This window comes from Gossypium arboreum, chromosome 6 (assembly GCF_025698485.1).
Source record: "Gossypium arboreum isolate Shixiya-1 chromosome 6, ASM2569848v2, whole genome shotgun sequence".
Taxonomy (NCBI): domain Eukaryota; kingdom Viridiplantae; phylum Streptophyta; class Magnoliopsida; order Malvales; family Malvaceae; genus Gossypium; species Gossypium arboreum.
The window spans coordinates 135060915-135079532 of record NC_069075.1 but is presented as its reverse complement, the minus strand read 5'-3'; the positions used below and the strand labels follow the sequence as shown (position 1 = coordinate 135079532).

The 18618-nt window shown below is 34.4% G+C and overlaps 1 pseudogene; it reads right to left on the bottom strand.

Annotated features, from left to right (window-relative positions):
* Positions 1 to 17394: 17394 nt before the first annotated feature.
* Positions 17395 to 18618, bottom strand: LOC108485256 (molybdate transporter 1-like; annotated as a pseudogene).

The following is an 18618-nucleotide window of genomic DNA, read 5'->3' as shown; positions in this document are numbered from 1 at the left end:
GACCGAAGATGAGCATGAAACTGTGCCTGAGCAAGAAGCTAAAAAGCATGTGGACGAGGAGGAAGCACAGGAATTCTTAAAATTTATCAAGCACAGTGAGTACCACGTGGTGGAACAATTGAGTAAACAGCCAGCACGAATCTCAGTATTATCTCTGCTGTTAAATTCAGAACCACACCGGAATGCCTTGTTAAAGGTGTTGAATCAAGCTTACGTGGCAAACAATATATCCGTTGAGAAGCTTGACAGATGGGTGAATAACCTAAACGCAGATAATTTCATTTCTTTTAGTGATGATGAAATACCACCCAATGGTAGAGGCTCCGTGAAAGCATTGCATATCACAACCCGTTGCAAATGTTATATAATATCGAACGTGCTCATCGACAATGGATCGGCACTCAACGTCATGCCTTTAGCCACACTTTCTAGGATTCCGATAGATTTGTCCTATCTAAGGCCTTGCCATTCTATAGTAAGGGCATTCGATTGAACAAGACGAGAAGTCATGGGAAAAATCAAGATCCCTCTAGAAGTGGGATCCCTCTAGAAGTGGGTCCTTACATATACGATGTTGAATTTCAAGTCATGGACATTACACCATCATACAATTGTCTCTTGGGAAGACCTTGGATCTATTCTGCTGGAGCAGTCCCATCATCCCTCCATCAAAAGGTAAAATTTATCATGGATGGCTGTTTGGTCACCGTCGAGGGAGAAGAAGATATTGTTGCATCTATCTCTGCTGATGCGCCATACCTTGAAGTAAGCAAAGACGCAGTGGAATGTTCCTTTAGATCCCTTGAATTCGTCAATGCCATATTCGCCGCTGAGGGAAACAGAATTCTCGTGCCAAAATTGTCAAGAAATACCAGGATGGGTATCAAGCTGACTGTGATGAGAGGATCCCGAGCGAGGAAAGGTTTAGGAAAATTTCAGCAATGAATAGTTAGGGCTTTAAGGCCAGTACACCACAAGGCCTGATACGGTTTGGGGTTCCAGTCGGACATACGTCAAAGAAGAAAACAATGGAAGAAAGATCAGGAAAGAAGGATTGCAAGAACCTTAGGCCGAGAAATAAAATAGGAGCCCATAACGTACCCTCTTTTGTCAAAAATATTTACATCTGCAGGAATGATATATCCCGAGCAAGACAATCTACGAAGCACACTATTAACTATTGAAAGGGGTCTTCAGACTGTCAGTATAAATGTCATTGACAAAGGAAGTGATGCAATTAAGGATGTTTCAACGATACGCCCTTGTCCTCTTGGATTTGTTTTGAACAATTGGACTGCTGTGGAGCTCCTTGTAGTTTCTAAATCTTCTCCAGAGTAATGTTCAATATTAACACTATTGTTTTTGTGTATCCCTAAGTAAATAGAGGGATTCTTTTGTAAGAGCTTATGATTCGCTCTTTATCATTAAAATGAACATTAATGAAGATGCATTTTGTCATAGTCTTTATATTCTCATGAATTTCATAATTTTTCCCTCTTTTCATAGTCTGTCATTGCATATATCTCACATCATACCTGTTAGTCCCAATACTTTGATGCTCCTCTATAGTTTCCTTTTCTATTCAACTTTCAGGTGTTCAGATATCAACGGCATGAACAAACCCGTTACGAGCTATGAAATCGATTTTGAGAAGGCTGTTTGTTTAGGAGAATTCGAAGCCGAAGAAAATGCTGAAGACTATGTCTCGTCTCCTGACTTGCTAAGAATGGTGGAACAAGAGGATAAACAGATTTTTCCTCATCAAGAATCTGTTGAAACAATAAATTTGGGAACTGAAGAAAGGAAGCAAGAGGTGAAGATTGGGACCTTTATTTCAGGGGGCACCAGGCACAATTTGATTGCTTTGCTCCGCGAGTACAAAGATGTATTCACATGGTCATATCAGGATATGCCAGGATTGGATGAAGATGTAGTGGACCATAAGCTCCCATTAAAGCCAGAATGCAAACCTATTCAACAAAAGCTAAGACGAATGAGACCTGAAATACTGTTAAAGATAAAAGGGGAAGTCAAGAAGCAATTTGATGCTGGTTTCCTACAAGCCTCCAAATATCTAGAGTGGGTGGCTAACATAGTCCCGGTACCAAAGAAAGATGGCAAAGTACGAATGTGCGTGGACTATCGTGACCTGAATCGAGCAAGTCCTAAAGATAATTTTCCTTTGCCACACATCGATACATTGGTGGATAATACAGCCAAGCATTCATTGTTTTCTTTCATGGATAGATTCTCGGGGTATAATCAGATCAAGATGACCTCTAAGGATATGGAGAAAACTACTTTCATAACAATGTGGGGAACATTCTACTACAAGGTAATGCCGTTCGGATTGAAGAATGCTGGGGCAACATATCAGAGGGCTATGGTAACGTTATTCCATAACATGATGCATAAAGAAATAGAGGTCTACGTCGACGATATGATTGCTAAATCCCGAGGGGAAGAAGAGCATGTAGTGAACCTGAAGAAGTTGTTCGACAGACTGAGAAAGTTCCAGCTAAAGCTCAATCCGGCCAAATGTACGTTTGGGGCTACCTTGGGAAAATTGCTAGGCTTCATCGTCAGCGAAAGAGGCATTGAGGTTGATCCAGATAAAATAAAAGCCATTCAAGAGTTACCACCTCCGCGTACGCAAAAAGAAGTCAAAGGATTTTTAGGGAGGTTGAACTACATCGATCGATTCATCGCTCAACTTACAAACCAATGCGACCCAATCTTTCGGCTTCTTCGAAAACACAACCCAGGAGAATGAAATGAGGAATGCCAGGTGGCCTTTGATAAGATAAAACAATATTTGTCTAGTCCTCCAGTGTTAGTACCGCTAACTCCGGGAAGACCATTAATACTGTATTTGACTGTGTTCGAAAAGTCAATGCGTTGCGTGCTGGGGCAACACGACGAGTCAGGAAAGAAAGAAAAAGCGATCTACTACCTCAGCAAAAAGTTTAATGAACACAAGGCAAAGTATTCGTCCATTAAAAAATACTGTTGCGCTCTGGTTTGGGTAGCTCGGAGACTTAGGCAATATATGTTGTATCATACGACATGGTTGATTTCAAAGTTGGACCTAATAAAGTACATGATGAAATCACCTGCACTTTCTGGAAGAATGGCACGATGGCAAATCCTACTGTCAGAGTACGATATTATCTATGTGAGCCAAAAGTCGATAAAAGGGAGCGCAATAGCTGACTTCTTAGCAACTCGAACAACAGAGGAATACGAGCCATTGAGATTTGATTTTGCAGATGAAGACTTGATGTGCATTACAGAAAAAGAATGTGAGTCATTAAAAGAAAAATCATGGAGGATGAGCTTTGATGGCGCATCGAATACCTTGGAGAATGGGATTGGAGCAGTCTTGGTATCACCAGAATGGAACCATTATCCGTTCACTGCCAGGCTGAATTTCTTCTATACCAACAACATAGCGGAATATGAGGCCTGTATCATGGGACTTCGTGCAGCTATTAAATGAAACATCGAAATCTTAGAGGTGTATGGAGACTCAGCATTGGTGATATACCAAATCCGTGGAGAATAGGAAGTGAGAGATTCAAAATTAGTCAAATACAACGATCTAGTGGCAAGAATGATTAAAGAATTCAAAGAAATAACTTTTAATTACTTCCCACGAGAAGAAAACCAGTTGGCTGACACCCTGGCCACTTTGGCTTCAATGTTCAAAGCAAACAGAGAAATAGAAATAATGTCTCTTCAAATGAGTATATATGAAGCCCTGCACATTGTTTCAGCATTAAGGAAGAGCCAGACAGATGGCCATGGTTTCATGATATCTTAGAATATATCAAGAATCAAGGTATCCCGAACAAGCAAATGAGAACGACAAAAGAACAATCAGAAGGATGGCAGCGGGATTTGTTCTTGATGGAGACATCCTGTACAAAAGAGGAAATGATCAAGTGCTCTTGAGATGCGTGGATGCTGTTGAAGCTAGAAAAATACTTGAAGATGTCCATGAAGGAGTTTGTGGGACACATGCCAATGGTTTCACTATGGCCAGGAAGATTATGAGACTCGGTTATTACTGGTTGACGATGGAAAGTGACTGTATTAGTTTTACACGAAAATGCCACAAGTGTCAAATATATGGTGATAAAATTCATGTAGCCCCTTCGCCCCTTCACGTCATGACTTCTCCGTAGCCTTTTACTATGTGGGGTATGGATGTTATAGGGCCAATTTCCCCAAAAGCTTCTAATGGACACCGGTTCATTTTTGTGGTTATTGATTACTTTACAAAATGGATAGAAGCTGCTTCGTTTGCCAATGTGACAAAGACTGCAGTTTGTAGGTTTTTGAAAAAGGAAATCATTTGTCGATATGGTTTGCCTGAAAGAATCATTTCAGTTAACGCCATGAATCTGAACAAGAAGATGATGAAGGAGGTGTGTGAACAATTTCAAATAAAGCATCATAACTCATCACCCTATCGCCCGAAAATGAACAGAGCTGTTGAAGCGGCCAATAAGAATATTAAGAGGATTATTGGGAAAATGACTGAGACATATAAAGACTGGCATGAGAAGCTACCATTTGCTTTGTATGCATATCGCACATCTGTGCAAACATCTATGGGCGCAACTCCTTTCTCTCTGGTCTATGGAATGGAAGCTGTGCTACCTATCGAGGTTGAGATCCCCTCTCTACGAGTCTTAATGAAATCAAAACTAGAAGAAGCAGAATGGGTTCAAGCTCGATACGATCAGCTAAGTCTTATCAAAGAAAAACGCTTAAAGGTAATCTGTCATGGACAAATGTACTAGAAGAGAATGATCGCGGCCCATAATAAGAAAGTACGGCCAAGAAAATTCCATGAAGGAGAACTCGTGCTGAGAAAGATTCTCCCAATACAAAAAGACCCGCGAGGAAAATGGGCACCAAATTGGGAAGGATCATATGTCGTAAAGAAAGCATTCTCGGACGGAGCTTTGATTCTCACCGAGATGGATGGGAAAGAGTTACCAAATCCAGTGAATTCAGATGCTGTAAAGAAATATTATACTTGAAAAAAGAAAATCAAGATGAAAACCCAAAAATGGCATCTTAAAAAAAAAAGAATCAAGGTGAAAACCCAAAGGACGTTTTGGTCAACACAAAAGATTAGGATGAAAACCCAAAAGGGCATTCTAATGAAGGAAACCCGGGCTTAAAGAACAAAGCGGTCGAATAGTGGGTCAAACAGCAAGACTATAGTATTTGAAGTATTTTTTGAAAGCTCGAAATCTTCTACGCAAGAAGCCATACTCGAAAAAATTCCTGATTGAGGAACGTGGAAGAGTTCATGCGTTGAATATCTAGGGCATTTGTATCCATTGAATGCAATCCCCTTCCTCTATATGATACCTTTTACTATTCTTGGTTAACTTTCTTTGTTTGTTACCTTTGAAATAGATGAATATGAGGTACCTTTTTATCCCTACCTGACAATTTTCATTGCATCTCATTATGTGGTTTATTTACATGATAAATAGTGAAATGACATACTCTAAACAAAAGAAACGTTAAGCATTACCTGGATGAAAAGTTGACAAATACAAGAGCCTCAAAGCAAAGAAAAAGTTCAACCAGGGGCAAAAGAGTGATATTTGAGAAACGTCGAGGCTTGAAGACGGGTACAAATCCTGAAGAGAAAGTCAGGAGTCAAAGCAGTGAACGCAGATCATCACAAGGATCATAACAAAAGGACATATGACAAGTATGCCTAAGGCGCATAGCATAATCATGTAGGCATAAAGACATTTAAGACACATGTGCATATCATGATAATATCATGCATGACATATACAGATACTCCAGTATAGCAGGAAGATGTGATGATAGCTGTACTGAATCAAGGAAAAGACACCTGAGTTCAACTAGATGACAGGTTTTGGTATTTTGATGTTTAATTCCGTTTTTTCAAAAATCAACTCATATTGCGAGAGGTGAGTTGAGCCTCAGGGCACACTGAGGTAATGTCAATTTCTATCTTTAATTTCTACTTTTCCAAAATCAACTCATATTGCGAGAGGTGAGCTGAGCCTCAGGACACGCTGAGGTAATGTCAATTTCTGTCTTTAATTTCTACTTTTCCAAAATCAACTCATATTGCGAGAGGTGAGTTGAGCCTCAGGACACGCTGAGGTAATGTCAATTTCTGTCTTTAATTTCTACTTTTCCAAAATCAACTCATATTGTGAGAGGTGAGTTGAGCCCCAAGGCACGCTGAGGTATTTTCAATTTCCGTTCTCCAACTTATGCTTTTCAAAAAAAATCAACTCATATTGCGAGAGGTAAGTTGAGCCTCGGGTCGCACGCTGAGGTATTGTTAGTTTATATATTTCAAAAAAAAAAAATCAACTCATATTGTGAGAGGTGAGTTGAGCCTCAGAGCACACTGAGGTATTTTCAATTTCTACTTTTCAATTTCTGTTTTTCAAAACAATAAACTCATATTGCGAGGGGTGAGTTGAGCCTTAGGACACGCTGAGGTATCTTCAATTTCCGTTTTTTAAGTTATGCTTTTCAAAAATCAACTCATATTGTGAGAGGTGAGTTGAGCTTCAGGGCACGCTGAGGTATTTTCAATTTCTGTTTTTTTCAATTTATATTTTTCAAAAATCAACTTATATTGCAAGAGGTGAGTTGAGCCTCGGGTCACACGACGAGGTATTTTCAAAATCTACTTTTCAAATTAAGTTTCAAAAAAATCAACTCATATCGCGAGAGTCAATTCATGTTGCGAGAAATGAGTTGAGCTCAAGATCACATGCTGAGTAAAGAATAAAGATTGGAGCTGATTTGATTCCCTGAAGTCACAGTGGAGCAGGTCAAAGTTGCAAGTCTTGTCTCCCTGAAGTTGCAGTGGAGTTGATCAAGGATATCAAGTTTCGCCTTTCTAAAGTTACAGAATAGAAGACTAAAACCTCATCTCACTGAAACGATAGAGAAGCGGATCGAAGTTGTAGACCTGATCTTTATGAAGTTACAAGTGAAGCAGATCGAAGCCACAAATCTCGTAGTTACATTTGAATAGATTGAAGCTACAAGGCATATATCAGAAGATGCAGTGGATTGAACCAAAGCTACAAGATATGGTGGGTTAGAAAAAGACTACCTGAACAAGAAGAGCACCAAAGAAGTCAAGACTGGGCAAATTTGGTCTTTCTTTGTGTCTTTGCTCTATTCCCGTTACACGACAATGAACAAAGAGGGGCAGCTGTTATAGGCCAATTTTGGGCCGTTTTAAATGGCTCGGGCCCGTTTACATCCAGACCCCTTAACCCATCTTCAAAGCCATACCCGGAGCCCAATTAAACCCAATCCCTAAACCCATAAGCCTGTTTACAACATTTTAAACCCATTAAAATCCCAAAGCCCAATATCTAATACAAACTAACCCAAACTAAACCTACCCAAGCCCACCTAAACTAACCCATTTACCACTGAAACCCTAGCCTCATTTTCAGCCTCCCCACTTGCCCCGATTGTCAGCCGCCGTGCTTAGGCCAGCATACCCATCCCTCTGTCTGCTTCCACCACCTAACCCCATCCCATCGCCCGTATCACCTGTAAAATGAAAGGAAACACGCAAAGCAGAATAGAAGCAGCAGACAACACGAAACAAAAAAAAAGGTTGTATTTCATTCGGCTATAAAGCCAACAAAAGACGAATGTAACAGGGGGATCCTGAAAAAATACGAAAATAATTGCAAATATATGTACAAGCAGTGATCTAAAGGAGAAAATATACAAGAACAACATCAAAAATAGATACCCAAAAAAGCGAGAATCAAAATCAAAAAATCGAAGGTACCCTTTTGTTTTTTTGAATCGGTTTCATCTATTATTTTGTTTTTTTCTTCTTCTTTTGTTTTTTTTCTACTCATACATATACATGTATATATATTATATATAATAGTAATAAAAAGAAGATCTAAAAAAATAAAAAATAAAAATCTTACCTTGGGCGATTTCCGGCCACCGTGTACGGTGGCCGGCAGTGACGGAGCTACGACGGCGCGCGGTGGCCCTCCTGGCCGGTCTCTGGGTTTCCCCAGAGAGAAAAATCCCCTTCCCCTTTGTTTTTTTTTAAAACTCGGATAAAAATGAAAATTTTAAAGGATTTTTGACTATTAAAGGGCCCCAAAATGACGCCGTTTTGGAGCTGGCCTTCAATGCCCAAAACGACGTCGTTTTGAGCCTCTGACCCGATCACTCGACCCGCCACAAGGGGGATCCGCGTGTTTCCTACGGAAGGGCTAATTGCACCTTTAGCCCTTCCGTTTTTTTACGAATTGCAATTAAGTTTTATTTTAATTATGATTCAGCCCCGTTGTTTTGCTTCGAGTTCATTCTGGTCCCCCACGCTGCGCAGCGTTTTAATAGCTGGAAAAATTATGCTTTTGGCCTCTCCAGGTTATGCGCGTGTTGAAATTTCGTCCTTTTCTTTTGTTTTTATTTCAAATTCACCCAAACACTTTGTTAGCAGTCCAATTTTAGTCCTTTCTTACTCATTTTTGTTTCATTATTAAAAATTGTTATTATTATTATTAAATATTGTCATTATTATTCTAATATTATTAAGTTATCAATATATTTATCATTTTAGTGTATGTTTGCATTATATACGCATACGTATATATATATGGTACTACACTTAGTTACTTTAATGTCATATTATTATTGGTATTATAATATTATATTCATTATGAATGTTAGTATATATTTTAGTATATATGTATGTATATAGATACTTTTCATACAAAGATCATAGTTACTGTTTATTGTTATATTTATCATTTTCACTATTATTATTTTATTATTATACATGTATATATATATATATGGATATCTTTAGTACTTATCATAATATTTTCTTATTATATTATTATGTATATTATTTTTACTCATTTCTTTACTTTTTTATTCATTATTTTAAATACTCTTATATTATGTATATTATTCTTTTAAATATTATATTTTCTATATATCATGTATATATTTTATATATTACGTACATATTTTTTAATATTATATCTTTATACATGTCATGTATATATTTCAAATACCATATTATGTTTTTTATATTTATTATGTATATACTTTTTTAATATGATATATGTATATATTTTTAATATATTTATGTATATGTTAATGTAGTATTATTAATGATCCTTTTTATTTCTAGTATGTACACATTATGTAAATATTATATTATGTAGGTATATATATATATATATTTTATATATATTATATACATTTTTTCTAAGAAAGGAAGTATTATATTGTTCATATGTTATTATGTATATATTTTGACATTATTAGTTATATATTTCTTTATACCATCTTATGTACATACTACTATTTTACGTTCATTTATGTATTATTGTTAATGTTTGTTCTTCACCATTGTTATTATCCCTAGTATATATACTATGTATACACTTTCTAATACTTTATCACATATATGTATATATATCTTTTATTGTATTATGTACGTGTTATTATTATATCTATTTTACCCTACTATATTTACTATTAATATCAGTACATATATTTTATTATTCTTGTACACATATTTTATATATAGTATTATTTTCGTATATTTATTATTATACCTATTCTTTTCACTATTATCGCTATTATTTTATTTTAATACTTTTCCTATATATCATGTACCTACATTTTTCACATATATATATGTATATATTATGTATATATTTTAGCAATACAAGTAATATATATATTTTTACTATTTTATGTATAGATTTCAAATACTATACATAGTATATTTCGATACTATTACTATTTATATATATATATATTTTACGTACATACTCTTAATATCATTATTATACGCGTATATATGTATATTCATTATTTCCATTTCATAATAAATTCTAGTATTACATATATCTTTATTGTTTGTAATATTATTGTCACACTTATATTTGCTTCGATATATTTCTAGCTCTTCCATTTATTTATGTTCATTCCATATCAATTTTGCTTTGCATTACGTCGAAAATCATATTCTTGCTTTCTAATTAATTCAATAATCAAGGCAACATACCGATTTAACATTAAGTCATCGAATTTCATCGCTATGTTGGGTGAACATCAATTGACTCGTGTTAAAATGGTATGTCCTTCTCAAAAACTGAAAAAAACTAAAATTTCTCGTCTTTTCAATCGGATCACGACTAAATGTTACATTGAATTCGCATTTTTGAAAATCAAGATAACATTGTTTTACAATATACCAATTTTGGGCAACGCGAGGGTGCTAATACCTTCCTCGTGCGTAACCGACTCCCGAACCCTACCTCTTCTCTGGATTTTGACGTAGACCTAAATTTGGCCTTCTTTTTGTTAGAAGAAAATGAATTTTCTTATCAAAAGATGATTTATTAGGTGTCCGATCACACCTAGAAAAAAGATCGGTGGCGACTCCCTTTTTTTTTTATAAAACCGAAATTCCATTTTCAAATTTTCAATAAATCGCCACAATTAGCGAATAAGCTAAAATTTTTACGTTGCTACACAAAGGACAAAGACATTTCAGAACCAATATGTAGAATTAAAACATCAGTAGCACAAGTCAACCAAAACTCAAACACCAAGTAAGAACAAACAACACCAGGACATGGAAATACCAATAATAGCACAGAGAACTCAATAAAACAGAACAAATATCAACATCAAGCCATGAAAATACTTCCTTTCAAATGCCAACCTTACCTAATACATCTGCTATCTCATTTCCCTGAAAACATTTGACCAGCTGACTGATCCAGTTAATACAACAAAATTCCATCCTCTTAAATACAATAAGCATCCCTCAAAATTCCAACAAATTCTCATCTATTACCCTTAGCAAGACCACTAGTGAAAATAAATTAAACAAAAAATAAAAAAAAAACACAGTGCTTTATATAAACAACTCTTAAGACAAACAAATGAACCTTTACTCTCTCATTCTAACTTAGAATGTACTATCCCACAAGTTTCGATGCATACAACCAAATAAACTAAAACAAAACAAAAAACCTTACTTATTAGATTTTTAATGGAAACTAACAAAAATCCCATAAACACAGCAAAAATCACCCCTAAAAAACCTTACTTGTTTTGAAGAATGAGGGATTTTAGGTGCAGAAGCAGCAACAGAAGAGCAATGCCTAGAAGATGCTGTGGAAGTGGAACCCTTTGGCGCACGAGATCTTTAAACAAATTCCCAGCTGTCCTTAGAAAAAAACGCAGATTGCAGAGATGGGGTAAGTGGGTAAAAGTGAAAAGAAATAATAAATTCGATTCTTTGTATTGAAATGTTCGAGAGAGTGAGAGCTTAAGAGGGAGAATAGAAGAAGAAGAAAGAGAAAAGTTACTTGGATGAGAAGGAGAAGGAAGATGAAAGGCGCGCTGAGTTTGGAAAATGTCTTACAGGAAAAAAATCTGTAAGACATTTTACATAAAAAGCAAGCAATTTTACCCGTGTTCCTGAAAATGTTTTCCGTAGGTAAAATGTTTTCAGGTTACCAAACAACGTAAAACCAGGAAAACATTTTCCGGAAAATGTTTTCCTGGTTTCCAAACGGAGCCTAAATATGTTCACCAAATCTGAACATGTGACATCATATTACGTTATCGAAACAACTCTAACGTGTGACATCATATTACGTTATCGAAACAACTCTAACTAATTTAACACAAATTCGTAAAATTTAAATTCATATTTTTCGTCCAGAATAATAAAACCCATTCCTTATAATAAAAAACATACATTCGTAATGCATAAATCTATTTTTCGTTCAGATCAATAAACCTGTTCATTAGAATTAGGAATCGGATATAAACTCAAATGTCAAATTTCAAATTTTTCTCTTGAGACAAGTCATAAATTGTTTTGGAATTTTTAACTTCGAAGTTAACATGTCTCAAGACACTACATGTTGTGTCTCGAGGCAAGGTCTTGTATGTCTTAAGACCCAACCTCCCATGTTTTCCTATTTTTACTTCGATGTTTAAATGTCTCGAAACAAAGGGTTCTTGTCTTGAGACCTAAAGCAGGACAAAATCTATTTAGCTTCTATGTACTTTTGTCTTGAAACAAAGGTCACTTGTCTCGAGAACTAGGAACAATTATCTCGAGACATTATAGATATGTCTTGAGACCTCAGACTCGTGAATGCAAAAATTAAGTGAAATTTATTCAAATGATCTCGAGACATGTTCTTTCTGTTTCAAGACTCAGTAACCAAATAGTCAAAATTTTACACTTTTAAATATCCAAAACCCTTAACCAAATGAACCTAAACATATCTAAAACTTACCATAAAACATGTTCATCTAATTAACCTATCTAAACATGTTCAAACATTATCAAATCATAACCTTGAATCCATCATTACTAAACCAACCAATTTGCAAATTCAGACTCACGTAAGCAAACATAATTAACTAGAAATCAAAAGATAAAATTCAACCAAAATAACATTATAGGTCACTTACCAAAAGTGTCAAAACTAACTTAGACAACAAGCCTACCAACCTAGGTATATGCCATATGACTTCAAAACATATATATACATGCAAAATAATATTGTGATGGTTTCTGAGCTTAGCCTAAGAGTTGAATGCTTGATCGCAAAGCTTTTATAACTTTTATTTGAAACCTACACACAGAAACAAAAAATTTCGTACATTGATTAATGGTTACCCAATTGTGCTAACATAGTTCAAATTCAAATAAGTAACAATATAACTAAGGTGAACCAACCAACCATTTCAAACATAAACATTAAGGATGCATATATACTAGTAATTCATTTATCATTTCACTATTTCACATCAATGTTTTACTCAACTACTCGATATAGTTTCTAATACACCCTCAGGGTATTTGCACCAAGTTCAACATATAAAATCATGTAACATTTTAATATTTTTATCTCATTTCAGTTACACATGTATACAATAAGCACTGTTACATTTTTAATCTCTATTAACCAAATAGGATACAAGAACGAATACTAGGATCAATCCATCATCACACCGAATACACTATAATGTGCTAATTGGGCATAAATGCACTGATCCTACCAACCACAACAAAATACACTTGTATCCGAGAGTATTTGAGCTGGCGATATGTTCTTGACCTCCAGGGTATGAAAGAACTATCTCGATATGTATGCACATAGCGTTGAATCTCCCACCTATCAAAATGGACCTTATGCATGCTAACTATACCCGTGACTCTATCCAAAAACTTTAATAGAGTAAATTCCATGATTAAGTATCATATAATATTAAGCAAGCATATATCTATGTAATTATTTAACGAACTGAAATTAGGAGAGTACAAACTAGATTAGCTATTCATCGACGGCTTTGCCTTTCCCTTTGGATATGGAAAATCCATTAGATATATAATTCGGACATAAAAACATGATAACTAAACATGAATGTGCATTATTCAATTTAATCCCTAATAACGTTAGTATCCGAAACACTCGTATCTCATAAATCACCAAATAGAATTTAAATCATGCTTAATAAATATAGTACAAGGACATCCTACAACTATTATATATTATGAAGTCTCAAAGTTTTTGTCCCTTACAATTTAGTCCTTAATTTTTCATAATTTAAGTGTATAATCTATACTTAATTCTAGATTAATTCAACAATTTTCACTAACATTACCTCATGAGTAACCATAATCTTAACTATTGTTATCATGCATGTTAAACCCTAACTTCTTCAAGCTTCGCATTAATGAAACTTTATATTATATTCGCTAATTCACTAAATTACTTAATGGGTTCTTAACCAAATTTCAACTAGGATTTGATTAGAACTTACCAAATTTTCCTTTAGCTATGTTCGGCTATGGAGGAAATGAAAGATTTTGACTTTGAGAAATCCTGATCCTTTCTAATGTACTTGACAGCACTCATAGCAAATGATAAGCCTTGGGAAAATTGAATTCCCCTAACAACAGAAAAAGGTTTAAAACTGTACACCATCTGCATCAACCCTGTAACACCCAAAACCAGCAATACTGCAGCAGTACAAATCCCAGATGCCATAATTTCCGGGATGTTAAAACCAGAACAGCCCGATATAGCTACGGCCGCAATAGATTTCATGGGTTGGACAGGCATTGGTCACCATATAAGGCACCAGTGACGACGTTGTAAATCCCAGTGAAAATCAATGTGGTGCCTAAGTTAAGGTTCTTGGCAAGTGTCAAAACTAATACAATAGGAATATATGTGCCCATTTGGATTGAAACTCTAAGTTCCTAGTCACCCTTTGGACTATGGCTGATGAATGAGAAATGGGGTCGCATAAATTGAATTAAATACAATTACTTAATATATTATATAAAAAACTCTTATATATAATTAATTTGTATTTCAGATAATGCATAAATTGATTGTATGCATATGTTAGAATTAATGATAACATATTTAAATTACCACTTATTTTAAATTTTAACTAAAAATTATAACATATTTAAATTAATACACACAATCAACTCAAACATAACGCAAAAATACAAATTAATATTATATATATTACAACATCACAATCAGTCTCAATCACATGTTAGCAATACCAATAATATATATATATATATATATATATATATATATATATATATATATATATATATATATATACCAATTGTCTTAAGTTTCAAACCAAAATCTTTTTGAATCTGGCCTCACTAATTGGTTTGTTATTATTGAATCCACGTAAAGATACATTAAGATAGTGATAATAAGTGTGAAAAAGGCAATGGATTATGATGGATGATGGTCTGAGAGTTTAAGGGCTTGATATTGTTATATGTTTTGGTATTTATATTGCACGTAATTTCGAGAGTCAAGATAATGCTATTGAGGAACATTTTATTGGGATATTTTTGTTATTAAAACATTTGTAGAAATTATAAAACGAATTGATATATCATAAATTAAAATTTCACGATTTAAATTTATTTTTCTTAGATAATATATATTTAATATGAATATGAGGATTTGAGGATGAAAGTAGTAATTGAATTTAAAATTTGAAAACTTAATTTGAAAGATTGGAAATAGTTTGAAAACTTAAGTTTTGAAAGTTAAAATTTGTTTCTCTAAACTTTTTATCTGTATTTGAACTCGAGTCTTTTATTCTCGACCTGAGAGTCTTTTATTTAGGGTTCTTTCCTCTTTATAATCTTTAAAGGATTTTATTCCTTACATCATGTCTTAAAATTGCATAATTGCTATTTTTCAGATAATATTATATAATTATTACTTTTTAGAAAATATATTCTCTTATTACAAAATAAAAACTACAATTTTTTTCAAAGAATATCCACTGTTCATGCCAGAGAATATTTATTGTTCACGTCAGAGAATATTTACTGGGATTTCATGTTTTAACCTTTTGCATTTGTTTTTTTATTTCTTGTTGTTTCATTTTAAGCTGAGAAACTTCCAATTTAATTTATTTTATTTCTAATCGTAATTCAAAATTTATAATTTTTTGGATTTTATTTTTCATATTTATTAAATATTATATCTTATATATTGTAAATTTGTGATTATTATATTCATATTATATTATAAAAAGTATTATTTATAAAATTATATATATAAAATATAAAAATAATTATTATATTCATAACTAAAATTTACTATTTAAGAAAAGTAATATAATTTTTTATTTTTCTTTTCTATACATGCAAACATAATATTTTAAATATAAAATAATTCAATATGAAATTATATATTTCTCATTTATTATATACATTTATTTAATACAAATTTTTATTTATAAGTGTTATAAAATCTTCTAGTAGAATTTAAACTCTTAAGCCACTATTATAATGAAATCTCTTATAAGAGAACCATATGAACTAATTCAAGTATACGTGTCCTACAAAGTAGTATAAGAGTATGGTTCGTGCAAGAGCTATTTGTAACCTCTTCAATTTAGTCTAGTCGTTAGGTCTAGATTCAAGAGATTATATTGGTCACAGAAATAACCTAGTAGTGATCGAGGTTTATAAATCAATGATTTTAAAATATTTTTTTATTTTAGTAGAAAATTTTTATAACATCCCGAATTAAACTTATAAGTTTGGGCCTAGCAAATTGGGGTCGCCAGTGGGCCTGGTGAGCTGCGATCGTCAATGCGAGTCGAGAGTAAAAGTTAAAGTTAAGAGTAGTCAAAGGGTAGTTATATCAAAGTTAGGAAGTCAATTTATTTTTCTCTTCACAAAAGTATCCATGCACGTGACTCTTTCCCACGACTATTAGGGCATCCTAAGAACATTAAAACACCTAGTACCTATAAATTAAGTTCTTTTCCTTAAAATTTCATATTCTTTTAAACTTCAAAACTCTTTCAAGTTCTTTCATCGATTATTTCTCATTGTGAAGATTCTATGAAAACAAGAAACCGGAACTTAGCTCTTAGGACTCAAGAATCATCTACAAGCAAAGACAAAGAAAAAAGCGAAGCTTATTTAAAGCTTTAAGGCAAATTGATAAGTGTATAGTGATTTTGACTTGTATATGCGAACCATAGTATTAATTAAAAGCTTAGAGATTTATCTTAAGTTTCGGGAGTAAGCCTTCTCCATGAACTCTATTTGTGGTTGTGTTTAAATATGTGTCCAATGAACTGTGATATGTGAGCTTTATATTACGAGCTAGTTATGAGCAGTATTTTGCGAGCTCCTCAAACTGTACAAGCTCTATGTTTAAGTAAATGTCCTTTCGGTGGCGTGAAAGTTCAGCTAAAGTGGCAAATAATAAGTGGGGAGCAGTACTTGTAATAAGTATATTATATATCATGGCACATTCACTCATCTGTATACAGAATCAAAGATGATCAGGAAGAAGCATGAAATTGACCATCTGGACCAATAAACATTCTCAAGACAGTAGAATCCTTTCTGCATGTTTCTCATTGCCATTATTTCTTGTCTTTCTTCCCGCTTGGTCTCATTCCGCTATTTTGTCCTCTTTAGGTGATTATATAGTTATGCAATTTTTTTTCTGCTTTAATGTAATCACAATTCTGTATGCATATACAATTATTGCAACTCAGTAAGCTATCATTGCTACATTCCTGTATTTGCAGTTTGTTTACATATCCGAATAAAATACAAAGCCGGAAGGCGAAAATTGTGGCTTCTTTGGTTTCGAGAAGTAAAGAATCTTATTGAATGAAATAATAGAAGAAAAATTTTATCGAACACTACTAGTAAGGCAATTCAATGAAATATATATCAAACAGTTATTCCGTATATTCATTGTAGAAAGCTTAAATGAAAAAACATGGTATTGTTTATGGAGATCAAGGCATACAGAGTGTCCTTAGCTCAAGAAGCACATGGACTAACATTCCACAAACAAAACCAAGTGCTGCACTTGACCCTACAAGTGAAACAACAGTGCATATTAACATCACAATTGACTCTTGCTTTGAATTCATGTCCCTGCAAGTCATTGCTAGTTCAATCCCTTCAAACAAGAGTAAAACACCCAAGATACCAACAGGAAACTGGTGCAAAATTGTCACTAAAGAAGTTCCTAATACCAAACCCAACATCATTTTGGCTGCACCAAGTAAGGCTACACACCCACCACTCCTGCCCCCAAACTTGTACTGTCCAGCTAACCCACCTGCATCATGGCAACATGGCATGGCACCAAACCAACACCTCACCAAGTTCAATAGCCCCACGGTTACCGAAACCGAGGTGGCTGAGAATTCCCTTCCTGGAAAAATACCTGATGACAACTTACAGACAGCAATCACCGAGTTCAGTACTGATAAAGGTAGTTGAGGAATTGTCCCCTTGATAAATCCTTCCTTCCATGAATGACCAGTTATTTTCACAATATCCATTACTGAAGGTCCAAACGTAATATCATTCACCACTTTAGGCCTTCTTATGAAAGCCAACACTACACCTAACAAGAAAATGATGAAAGCTAAAGGGATGGTAGCCATGATTTTCCTCATTCTTTTTCTTCTAACTTTCCTTGCTTCATCAACAATAGCCTCCTCACTTTGATTTCTTTCTTGACCTGCTCCATTGAAAAAAGTTATGAAACCAGCACAAAAAATAGCCAAAACCGTTCCATCCAATCCCAAGCACTGCCTATTTCCCTTATATTTTGACTTCGAGAAATCCCGAACCTTTCTAATGTACTTGACAGCACTCATAGCAATGATAAGCCTTGGGACAATTGAATTCACCTAACAACAGACAAAGGTATAAACTTGTACACCATCTGCATCAACCCTGTAACACCCAAAACCAGCAATATTGCACCAGTACAACTCCCAGATGCCATAATTTCCGGGATGTTAAAACCAGTACTGTCTCATATAGCTACGGCCGCAATAGATTTCATGGGTTGGACAGGCATTGGGACACCATATGAGGCACCAGTGACGACTGTAAATACCAGTGAATATCAACGTGGTGCCTAAGTTAAGTTTCTTGGCAAGTGTCAAGGCCAATACAATAGGAATATATGTGCCTAAGTCTCCCATGGCACCATTCAATTC